The following is a 10,693-nucleotide window of genomic DNA, read 5'->3' as shown; positions in this document are numbered from 1 at the left end:
ACTTTTAAGAGAAGGTGACTGGTTCCTGTGGCTGGAACCTCACATATCATGAAATTTGGTGTCAGGTAGACCTAGGTCAGACTCAGGGCAGTTCTGTCCTGAGTGTAGCTGAGGCAAGAGGTGAGTGAGGAGGCTGGGTGACCCCAGTGTCCCCAAGGAACCAGGGCTGGGCTGACCCCTTAGCCTGCACTCAGCCCAGGCCCTCTGTCCTTCTGTTCAGATGCCCCCTCCTCCACAGTTTCTACCCAGGGACCGTCAAAGGATAGGCCAGCTTAGGAGAAAGATCAGCTGTTTTCTGCTCTTTCTTATTATTACCTGAAAGCTGCCCATGCCTGGAGAACCGCACACTAATTAGGCCACATGAAGATCAGATTAAAAATAAACTTATTTCCCATGACCACAGAGGAAGCCGGTATTTGGGGCTTTACTCCTTCCCCCTCTGCCAACATCCTTGTCATGCTCCTAATTCTTTCACAATTAGTCACAAACACACGCACAGCATGATGGTGATGATGCTGGGGGAGATCAGAGCCTTGTCTAGGACAGGAATTTGCTAATTTCTGACGTACGCAAGTGTGGCAGACACTGCAGGATTCCCGTCTAGCAGCCAGTCCTGCTTCCTGCCATCAATCAGGTCAAACGGCAACATGCCAGTTCCCTCAGGAGGTGAATCCTGATTGGTTTAAACCAGTTGGAATACTTCCATTCCCTCTACTAGGGGTTGGTCAAGGGATGGATATGTGACCCAGTTCTGGCCAATGGGATATAAGTAGGGAAACCAACTGGTCAGATCTGCCAGGGACCAAGGGGGTTCTCAGGATCTGCGAATTTAGGTACAAAATGGAGAAGTACCTTGCCAACCCGGAGAAGCTGGTTATTCAAGATATAAGGGGAAACAACACTGTAAATCAACTATACTTCAATTTTAAAAAATAAATAAATAAAATAAAAAGATATAAGGGAAAGTTGCTAGGGCCTTTGGAAAGATACTCCTTGCAGGAAAAGGGAGACATGAGAGGAAAAAAAAGTTCTTCCTTCTTGGGAGCTGTCCGGTGAGGATGGGAAGCTTGGGCAGCCATCCTGTGATCCTGCAGGAAAACATTGTGGATGCCCTGAGGATGGCAGAGGAGAAAAAGCAAGCCCACTTCCTTGACTGCATCACTGAGGCACCAAAGCTTCCCTGGGACTGCCTGTCTCAGATTACTTGTTAAGTGAGCAGTAACCATCCTTATGATTTAAACGCTGTTCGCTGGATTTTTCTGTTACTTGCTACTGAACGCATCGAGACAGGTACCAGGAGGACACACGTCTCTCTTGCTACCCGGTCCTCTCATGGGTTGGATGGCAGCAAGTCTGGGCAGCACGAGGCACTCTCAGGTTGGCACGGGCTTGGCGCCTTGGGCAGGGAAGTGAGGACAGCCAGAGGATGTTTCTCAGTGTGAGCCAGCCAGTGTGGTAAACAGGTTATATTCATTGGCTGCTTTAAGAGGCAACCCAGGGATTTCCAGTGCAGCACGAGTACTCCCTGAGGTCCATGGGTTCAGGGTGACTCATCTGAGGTCACACTCACACTAACTAGTTTGAATCTAGGTCCATCCCATCCAAAGTGCATGCTCTTTCTCTTCACAGCACTGTCTTTGTTACATCGTGAAGAAGGGATAACTCCTAGAACATTCTTGGTGACAGGGAGATCAGTGCCCATGAGACACCCAGGTCATCTTGGTCAGCACTGACTGTTCTTCCCACTGGGCCCAAATCTGATTTCCAGTAACTTCCATCTGCCCGTTCCTATCCTGCCTTTTTGAAACCTGGAGGCCAGGGCTGTGTCTCCTCAGGCTGATCAGCGTCATGCCTCATCAGAACTTAACGTAACCCAGGAAGGAATTGGCCCATATTGCACTTGTTGTCAAACTAAAGTGCCAAGTCTTATACACACCTAGTGCTTTTCAGCTGTCTACATTCTCCCGCCCCCTGGTCCCTGATTCTATCTCTGCACAACTGAGCCCAAAAGGAGGACTTTTCATTGATCCATGTTACATTTCTTCTTGTAGTTTCCTACACATCATTCTGAAGATTAAGTGGGTTTTGAATCCTGATTCTGTCAGCCTCTATCTGTGCTGTCTCTCTCAGCTTTGTGGGATCCTCGTAGTAAATGCATCCCAAATATTAAAGACAGTTACATCTATAAGGGAGAGGGTCAGGGCCCTTGGACAACCTTCTCCAGGCTAGCACTGCCAAAGGTATTGGTACTACCCGCCCTCTTTTAGTCAGGGTTCTCCAGAGACATAGAACAAATAGGATGTGCATTTATATAGAAAGAGAATTATTTCAAGGAATTGACTTACACAATTGTGGAGGCTTGATGAGTCCAAAATCTGATGGGGAGGATGACAGACTGGAGATTCAGACAAAAGGGTTCCACCTTGAGTCCAAAAGCAGTCTGGTGCAGAAGAGCCAATGTTGCTGGTGGTGAAGCCCAAAGGCCATCTTCTGGAGAAGTCTCTCTTGCTTAGGGGACATCAGCCATTTTGTTCTCTGCAGGACTTCAACTGATTGGATGAGGCCCACCCACATTATGGAGAGCAATCTGCTTTACTCAAAGTCCACTGGCTTAAATGTCCATCTTATTCAAAAACACCCTCACAGAAACATCCAGAATAATATTTGACCAAATGTCTGGGCACTGTGGTCCTGACAAACTGACACATAAAGTTAACCACCACCCCCCTCTTGCTTCCACAGCCAGGCTCCCTGACAGCACATCCCTCTGGCCTATGATCTCTCATCTTGAGCCCCACAGGGACTCTCATTGATCTTTGTACTCTTAGTACCTGGCACACAGCCAGTGCTCAATTAATGATAACAATAACTAGCATTTATTGAGCTCTTACTGTGAACCCAGGTACTGCCCTAAGTATTTTATGAGCATTTAACTCATTTAACCCACATGAAGATGGTCCTTTTCCTATCCTCCAGATAAAATACTGGAAGTCCCAAAAAATTAGATAATTTGCCCAGTGTCACACTGCTAGTAAATGCTAGTAGAGCTAGAATTCTAGGCCTATAGTTAGTTATACCTCAGAATTCACACTCAACCCCAGTGGATGTGGTCAGGGCCAAAATGCCATGGGGCTGTGGGGAAAAGCACAGGTTTGGGAATCAGACAAACTGGGCTATGCATGCCAGCTCTTCCATTTACTTGCTTAATATCTCTCTGTGCCTCAGTTTGCTCTTCTGTATGGTGTGTATAACAATAACACTAGCCTCATAGGGTGATTGGGACCTGGCACTGTGCCCAGGACTGTAGCATTCAAAACCAGGGAGAGTCTTGAATGAGCCTGGGCCGTGGTATACTCACAAGGAATTTTTGTTGAGCACCTACTATGTTCCAGGTGCTTTACAGACATTTTCTTAAGTAATCTTCATATCAGCTCTGGGAGGGATCTGTGTCCTTATCCCCCTTTTACAGATGCAGAAATGGAGTTCAGAGCACTCATGAATCACATAACCAGGCTGGGATTTGTCCCATTGTCCTTAGATATTGCTTAGATATCCCTCTATCCCAGGGATCATAAACTCAAGGGACTAAGGCTCAGAATGGTTAAGTAATTTGCACATTCATAAGTGAGTGACGCTGACTGGTGTGATACAACTGGGAGGTGTGGGGACTCTGGTGACTGGAGCTCATATGCCCTAACTAAAGGCGGCAGCTGCTACTCATCTCTCACTAACTCGTGCCATACAGAAATGTGTCAACTCTGCTGACTTTGAAGAGAGTAAGGAATTGGGATTTTTAATGCAATCCCCTTATTTTTAAATGTTGACAACTAATTTGAAAAACAAACCACTGTGCAACTATGCAGACAACAAAACAAACCTGTGAGCCAGATCTGGCCCCTGGGCTGCCATTTGGCAACTTCTGATCCTCCCCAGGCTATTGGCTAATTTCTGTACCCTGTACTGCAGTTGGATCCCTCACAGAGCTCACAGTTTATCTGGGGACCAAAGTGCATAAGCAGATTAGAAAACCAGACAGCCTGTCCACCACTGTCCTGTCCCGTACCCCATCCTGTGTCCTACCCCCTCAGCTTCCTCAGATGCCATCCTAGCCACCTTCCTGTCACAGGAAGGGCTGGCTTGTGGAGGAGGGAAAGGGACAGTGCCCTGTTTACACTGCTCCTGGCAAGGAGCAGATGCAAGAAGTCCTCTGCATCTGGGAGTCTTAGGACAGTGCATTTACCTGCTTCCCCAAGGCCCTCTGTAGTCTGCTCCCAAGGGCAAGAGCCGGGATTCCAGACCTGGAGAATATCAGATGGGAGGGGACCTTCAAGGTCATCCAGGACAATCCCAATCAGATCACTAACATCAGAGAAGCAGCTCACATTTTGATTGCTTCATCCCCCAGCAACTCAGTGAGGTGGGAACCACTTATCCCCATTTTGCAGCTGGGGAGACTGAGGCTCAGAATGGTTAAGTAATTTGCACAGCAGTTAAATTGCAAAGCCAAGATAAACATCTAATCATTGTGACCAAAAACCAGTACTACTAGCTACCAGCCTGCACCACTTCCCTGAGCCACAGTCCCACTAGCTGCTTGACTCCTTCCCATTCCTACCAAGTTATCCTCGAGCCTCTGCTTACACTTCCAGTGGCAGGGTACTCACTCCCTCTCTATGTTTTTAACCACAGCAACACTCCTCCAGCACTAACCAGGCACTAGGCCTCGCACTAGGCACTTTAAAAATGTTTTGTATCATTCTATCCTCGCAACAGTCCTGTGTGCTCCACATTATACCCATTTTACAGATGAGAGAACCAAGGCTTAATGTGATAAAGAAACTTGCCCAAGGTTACAAAACTAGTTAGGGACAGACTGGGATTCAAATTCAGGTCTGTTCGTTATGTAGCTCAGACTGAAAACTTCTTTTGGTTTTGGGGAAAGAAATATCTGTTCCCTTAAAGTAACAACACTAATTCCTAGTTCTCCCATTTCTTTTCCCCAGATGCCCTCTTCAGATATTTGAAGGAAGATGCACGTACCCCCTGAGTCTTTTTTATACCAGACTCAATATTCTGGCTCCTTCAACTGTTCCCCCATACTGTGTAGTTTTGTGGTCCCCCTTTCAGCTATTATTTTCTTCATCCTCCTATGAATGAGTTACACTTTCTCCACGTCCCTTTCAAAGTTCTGATCCCAAATGGAACTCGGAACTCCAGACATGGACAGGAGTATCACCTCCTTCATTGTACATACAGTGCTTCTATTAATACAGCCTCAAAGCCAGTAAAGCATCTATGTTTGAAGCACTGCCCCATACACTTGTGATAGAGAATGAATAAGCCAGCAACTTCCCTGCCCTCCTGGAATTTACATCCTTCCCATTGAGCTAAGGAAGGAGGCAGAGCCACAGGTCACTTAAGTGAACTTTATTTATTATTATTATTATTTTAAAATTTATTTTCTTTTTCTTTTTCAGTTTTTTGGCTGCGTCAGGTCTTCATTGCTGTGCACAGGCTTCTCTCTAGTTGCGGCGCGTGGGTTTTTTTTTTTTTTTTTCCTCTCTCTAGTTGTGGCATGCGGGCTCCAGAGCATGTGGGCTCTGTAGTTTGCCGCACGCCGGCTCTCTTGTTGAGGCGTGCGAGCTCAGTAGTTGTGCGTGGGCTTAGTTGCCCCGCGGCATGTGGGATCTTAGTTCCCTGACCAGGGATTGAACCCGCGTCCCCTGCATTGGAAGGCGGATTCTTAACCACTGTACCACCAGGGAAGTTCCCACTTAATGAACTTTAGACACAGATCCTAGAATGTCAGAGCTGGTAGGGCCCAATTTCTTCAGGTCCTTTTTTATAGATGAGGAACCTGAGCCCAGAGAGGGGCCGTGACAGACCCAAGATTCCACAGTGAGACAGAATCAGCTTCTGCCTTTTTCAGGACCTCAGGCACAGGTGAGCCCTGGGGTCTCAGAGGGGAATGTAGACTGAGATGAAAATGCCACCCTGGAGAATTTGGCTAAGGGCACCTACCCTAGGCCTCCTTCCTCAGAGCTGTTGGCAGAAATCCTGGTCTATTCCAGGTATGCCCACCAGGTGGCACAGGGGCACCAGAGAAAGGCACAGGAATCAACGATGAGTGGGCGCCTTCCTCATTCAGGGCAATTATTCCTAGCAAGTGGGAATAATGAGGTGGGAAGACTACCTGCTCTGGGACAGCACTCAGGCAACTGTATACATTGTATACATATACAGAGGTGAATTCCGTCTCAAATAACAAGATTGCCTTGGGGAATTGTTAAAAACTTGGATACAGGCGTCATGCAGACTTGGTAGGAAATCTAGCTCCCCATTGCTGCTTTATCATGTCACCTCTTGACACCTAGCTTCCAACACACAGAGTGGATGCAAGATAAGGTCCTCATTTCCCAGGGCTCTACACAGAGCCCGAGTTGCTTATGACCTCTTCCTGACTGGTCCCTTTTCCAGGTGGATGGTGGGCAATTCCTGCTGGCAGAGACGTCTCGGTTAGAGGGCAGGGAGAAGATGAGGTTAATGGCATCTGACAGTCTCACAGCACAGCTTAGGCCTGGCAGCTCGTTCACCTCACATCACACAGGAACCACATGTGCAAAGGCTCTGGGGCTGGGAACTATGAATGTTTGGGGCCATGGGGGCCAAGGATGCCTGAGAGCAAAGAGAGGGTTGGAGAAGTAGGCTGGGCCTTGAGGGCTATACCAAACGATTGACTTTGAACTTTATCCTGGGAGCAATAGGGAGCTACTGAAGGTTACTCAGAAGGGGGATGACTTGGTTAGGTAAGTGTTGAGAGCCATCACCCTGAATACAGGTGAAGGGAGGAATGGAGGTGGGGGAGCCTGGAGACAGAGAGAGAGACCAACCAGGAGGCTGAGCAAATGAGAGCTGAGACTGGACTCGGTGATGGCGATGGTGGCGGGTTTTCCATCCACTCAGAGCTTCTGACCAGCTTAAGGCACACCATTAACACTTGTCTGTCTTGTCCAGGAGATAGTTCTCAGAGGGTAAGGGGCTGCCCAGACAGGAGGAGAAGGTGGTCCCTACAGTGGGCGTTTCCTAGAAGATCCTTGAGGAAAACAGACAGCCTAGGCTAATGAGAGAGACAAGATCCTGGGCCAGGGTGCAGAGGAGATGCAGTGTGGTCTAATGGTTAGAAACATACATCTCTCTCGTGTCCCAGCCTTGCCAGTTCTTAGCTGTGTGACCCTAGACAGGTCACTTTGCTTCTCTGATATTCAGTTTACTCATCCATAAAATGTGATTGCCAGTAGGGCTCACCCCTTGAAGCTGTTGTCAGGGCAAGGTAATATGTGAAGCTCAGTGCAGTGCTGGGTACCGAGGAAGCACCCAACACGTGGAAGCCCAAGGGGGAGCTTCCGGTTCTCAACTCCCCTCAAAAACAGTCTTTTGCTGTGGCACGGTGGTCATTTTGGCTCTGCAGCACCTCATCAGGCCAGGGTGGCTCCAAAAACAGGCCAGCCTGGGCTGCACACCACACTGAATTAAGCCAAGGGAATTCCAGCCAGAAGCAAAGAAATGATGCTTTGGTCAGCCCAGGGCCACATTCCGGGGGAAATTACCATTTCTGTTCCACTTTTTGAAAAAATTGTATCTTTATTTATTTATTTATTTTAGCCACGCAGCATGCAGGATCTTAGTTCCCTGGCCAAGGATCAAACCCATGTCCCCTGCAGTGGAAGCACGGAGTCTTATCTGTTCCAATTTTTAAAGCATTAAAAATTATTCTCTGTACTCCAGGGGTCTCAGGTGAGATTCCTTATTTTAATTTTGTCAGTTTCTCCCTTATTTTGTGAGTGCTGGTGTAGTACAATCTTCCCATAGTTCCGGTCATTGTGGTAAGTGTTTTGTATCTATTCTTTCATGTAATCTTTATAGCAACTCTCTTAGGTAGGTACTATTTATTATTGTCTTCACTGTATGGATGAAGAAACTGAGGCTTGAAGAGGTTAACAAATGTACCTGGGTCTGACACCAGCCCCTTTGCTTGTCCCCACGACACTTACCTGCCTTGTGCACAGGTCATCAGAAAGGCACTTAGGGCACCCAAACAATCTGCCCCCAGAGTTACCTAGTGAGTAGAATGCCAACACTTGTCTGGACCAAAAGCCAATAAGAGAAATGACCATGGGATACAGGGCCCAGCAGTCGTCATAAGTTTGATTGAGGCACAGTCCATTGTATTAGTTGGGGTCCCTTATATAATACATACCTCTGAGAGTTTAGTACAGGGAAAAAATTGTCTCTTCCAAATCACTGACCTGATTCTTCCAATCAGACTGTAGCAATAGCTAATTCTTATATAGAATTCACCACGTGACAGGCCTGTTATAAGAACTGAATATGCCTTGGCTCATTTAATCCTCCCAATGACCCTAAGAGAGGGGTATTATTATTATATCATCCCCATTTTTCAGATGAAAAACAGAAGCACAGAGAAGTTAAATAACTGCCTAAGTAAGTGGTAGAGTTGGGCTTCAAAACAGCACAGTCTGGCTCTGGGGTTTGTGTGCTTAATCACATGCTTACTACTCCCCATATAATTTGTAACTCATCCTGTTTCCCTCTTTGCTTTGACTGCCAGGAAACTCAGAGCCATGGTTTTTGTTCTGTCACAGTTGCTGTCCTTAGAAAACTTGACCTAGCATTTCTGCTATTATTGGTCAATTTTTCACCTTTCTTCCCTCCTTCTCCACTGTCCTTTGGTCCAGGCTTTCATTACTCCCTGATTCTTGCTCTTTAATTATCCATCAAATAGGCTTGCAGCTGCAACGCAAAACCCTTTTTGGAATAGACAGGACATAATGCATCAGTGAGATGAACAGACTATTTCTGCCTAGCTGAACCAGGTGGACACAGTCGGTGCTAGATGGATGTCTTTTTTTTTTTTAATTTATTTATTTAGTTATTTATTTTTGACTGTTTTGTGTCTTCGTTTCTGTGCGAGGGCTTTCTCTAGTTGCGGCGAGCAGGGGCCACTCTTCATCGCGGTGCGCGGGCCTCTCACTATCGCGGCCTCTCTTGTTGCGGAGCACAGGCTCCAGATGCGCAGGCTCAGTAGTTGTGGCTCACGGGCCCAGTTACTCCACGGCATGTGGGATCTTCCCAGACCGGGGTTTGAACCCGTGTCCCCTGCATTGGCAGGCAGATTCTCAACCACTGCGCCACCAGGGAAGCCCGATGGATGTCTTTTGAGCAACTTTTCTGTGACCAACATCATGCTTTGTGAGGTGGAGGACATAACAATGAACCCAAGTTGGTCCCAGTGTTAGTTAAGTTATGCTAACAGCCGTAATAGAGAAATCCTGAGATCTCAGTGCCTAAACACTAAATAGAAGTTGGTTCAATGTGGGTACCATTCAGTCAAGCGACTTGAGTGAAACCCAGCCTGACCAAGGCTCTGCTGTGTTCAACATGTGGTTTCCCAGGTTCACGTGGTGTTGGCATCCAGTTGGCAGATGGGAGAGAAATGAGAGAGCTTTGAGAAAGCATACATAGTTCTTAACTTGGATTTGGCCTGGACACGGCACACATTGTCTCTGCCCATATCCCACTGTCACGTGCTTAGTTGCAAGAGGTGCTGGAAAATGTAGTCTGGGCTGGCTGCTTTGCACTGAAACAACTCTACACATGAAAGGGGAACAGCTCTGGTAAATAGCTGGCATTGTTCCAGGTCACAAGGACTTAAAATTATTGAACCCTTATAAAATGGCTAAGGATACCATGCGGTGTGTAATGCCCAAGAGGAGGGAAATGTTCTTCCTCTGTTTACAAGGGACCACGAGCAAAATGAAGTATTTACATTTTAGACCAAACGTATTTGTCCAACAGGGGAATGGATTATGATGGGAGAGAGAGAGTTCATCATGACAGGAAGTACTGAAGCAGAAGCTGAATTCTCACTTGGCTGAAGGCTCTAGAAGGAGTCAGGCTAGATGCCTCCTACTAGTCCTTCTAATTTTGAGCTTCTGTGCTAGGCTCCAGAGTCATCTCCGAGTGCCTATTTTGTGTCAAGTTCCAAGTGGGGTTTGGGGGACCCAAAGACAAAGGAGACAGGGTTCTGATTCTCAGGTTACTCACTGTAATGAGTTGAAATAGGACATCTGGGACGCAGGATAGTGGAATGGCCTGAGCTCTGGAAACAGGAGATTGGCGTTTAATTCCTAGCTGTGAGACATCGGAGAAGCCACTTGGCTTCTCTGGTTCTCAGTCTCCTCATTTATAAAATAGGGACAATAGTTATCTTCATAGGTTCTGAGGACTCAATGGTACAATTACATTTAGAGCATTTGTAGCACAGCGCCTGGTAGGTAGTGAACACTTTATTTTTATTTACAGTAATGTTTTTGTTTTTTAATTAATTAATTAATTTATTTATTTATTTTTGGCTGTGTTGGGTCTTCGTTTCTGTGCGAGGGCTTTCTCTAGTTGCGGCAAGCGGGGGCCACTCTTCATCGCGGTGCGCGGGCCTCTCACTATCGCGGCCTCTCTTGTTGCGGAGCACAGGCTCCAGACGCGCAGGCTCAGTAGTTGTGGCTCACGGGCCCAGTTGCTCCGCGGCATGTGGGATCCTCCCAGACCAGGGCTCGAACCCTTGTCCCCTGCATTGGCAGGCAGATTCTCAACCACTGCGCCACCAGGGAAGCCC

This window comes from Balaenoptera acutorostrata, chromosome 1, assembly GCF_949987535.1.
Source record: "Balaenoptera acutorostrata chromosome 1, mBalAcu1.1, whole genome shotgun sequence".
NCBI lineage: Eukaryota > Metazoa > Chordata > Mammalia > Artiodactyla > Balaenopteridae > Balaenoptera > Balaenoptera acutorostrata.
The sequence above is the reverse complement of the archived record's forward strand: the minus strand, read 5'-3'. Positions refer to the sequence as shown.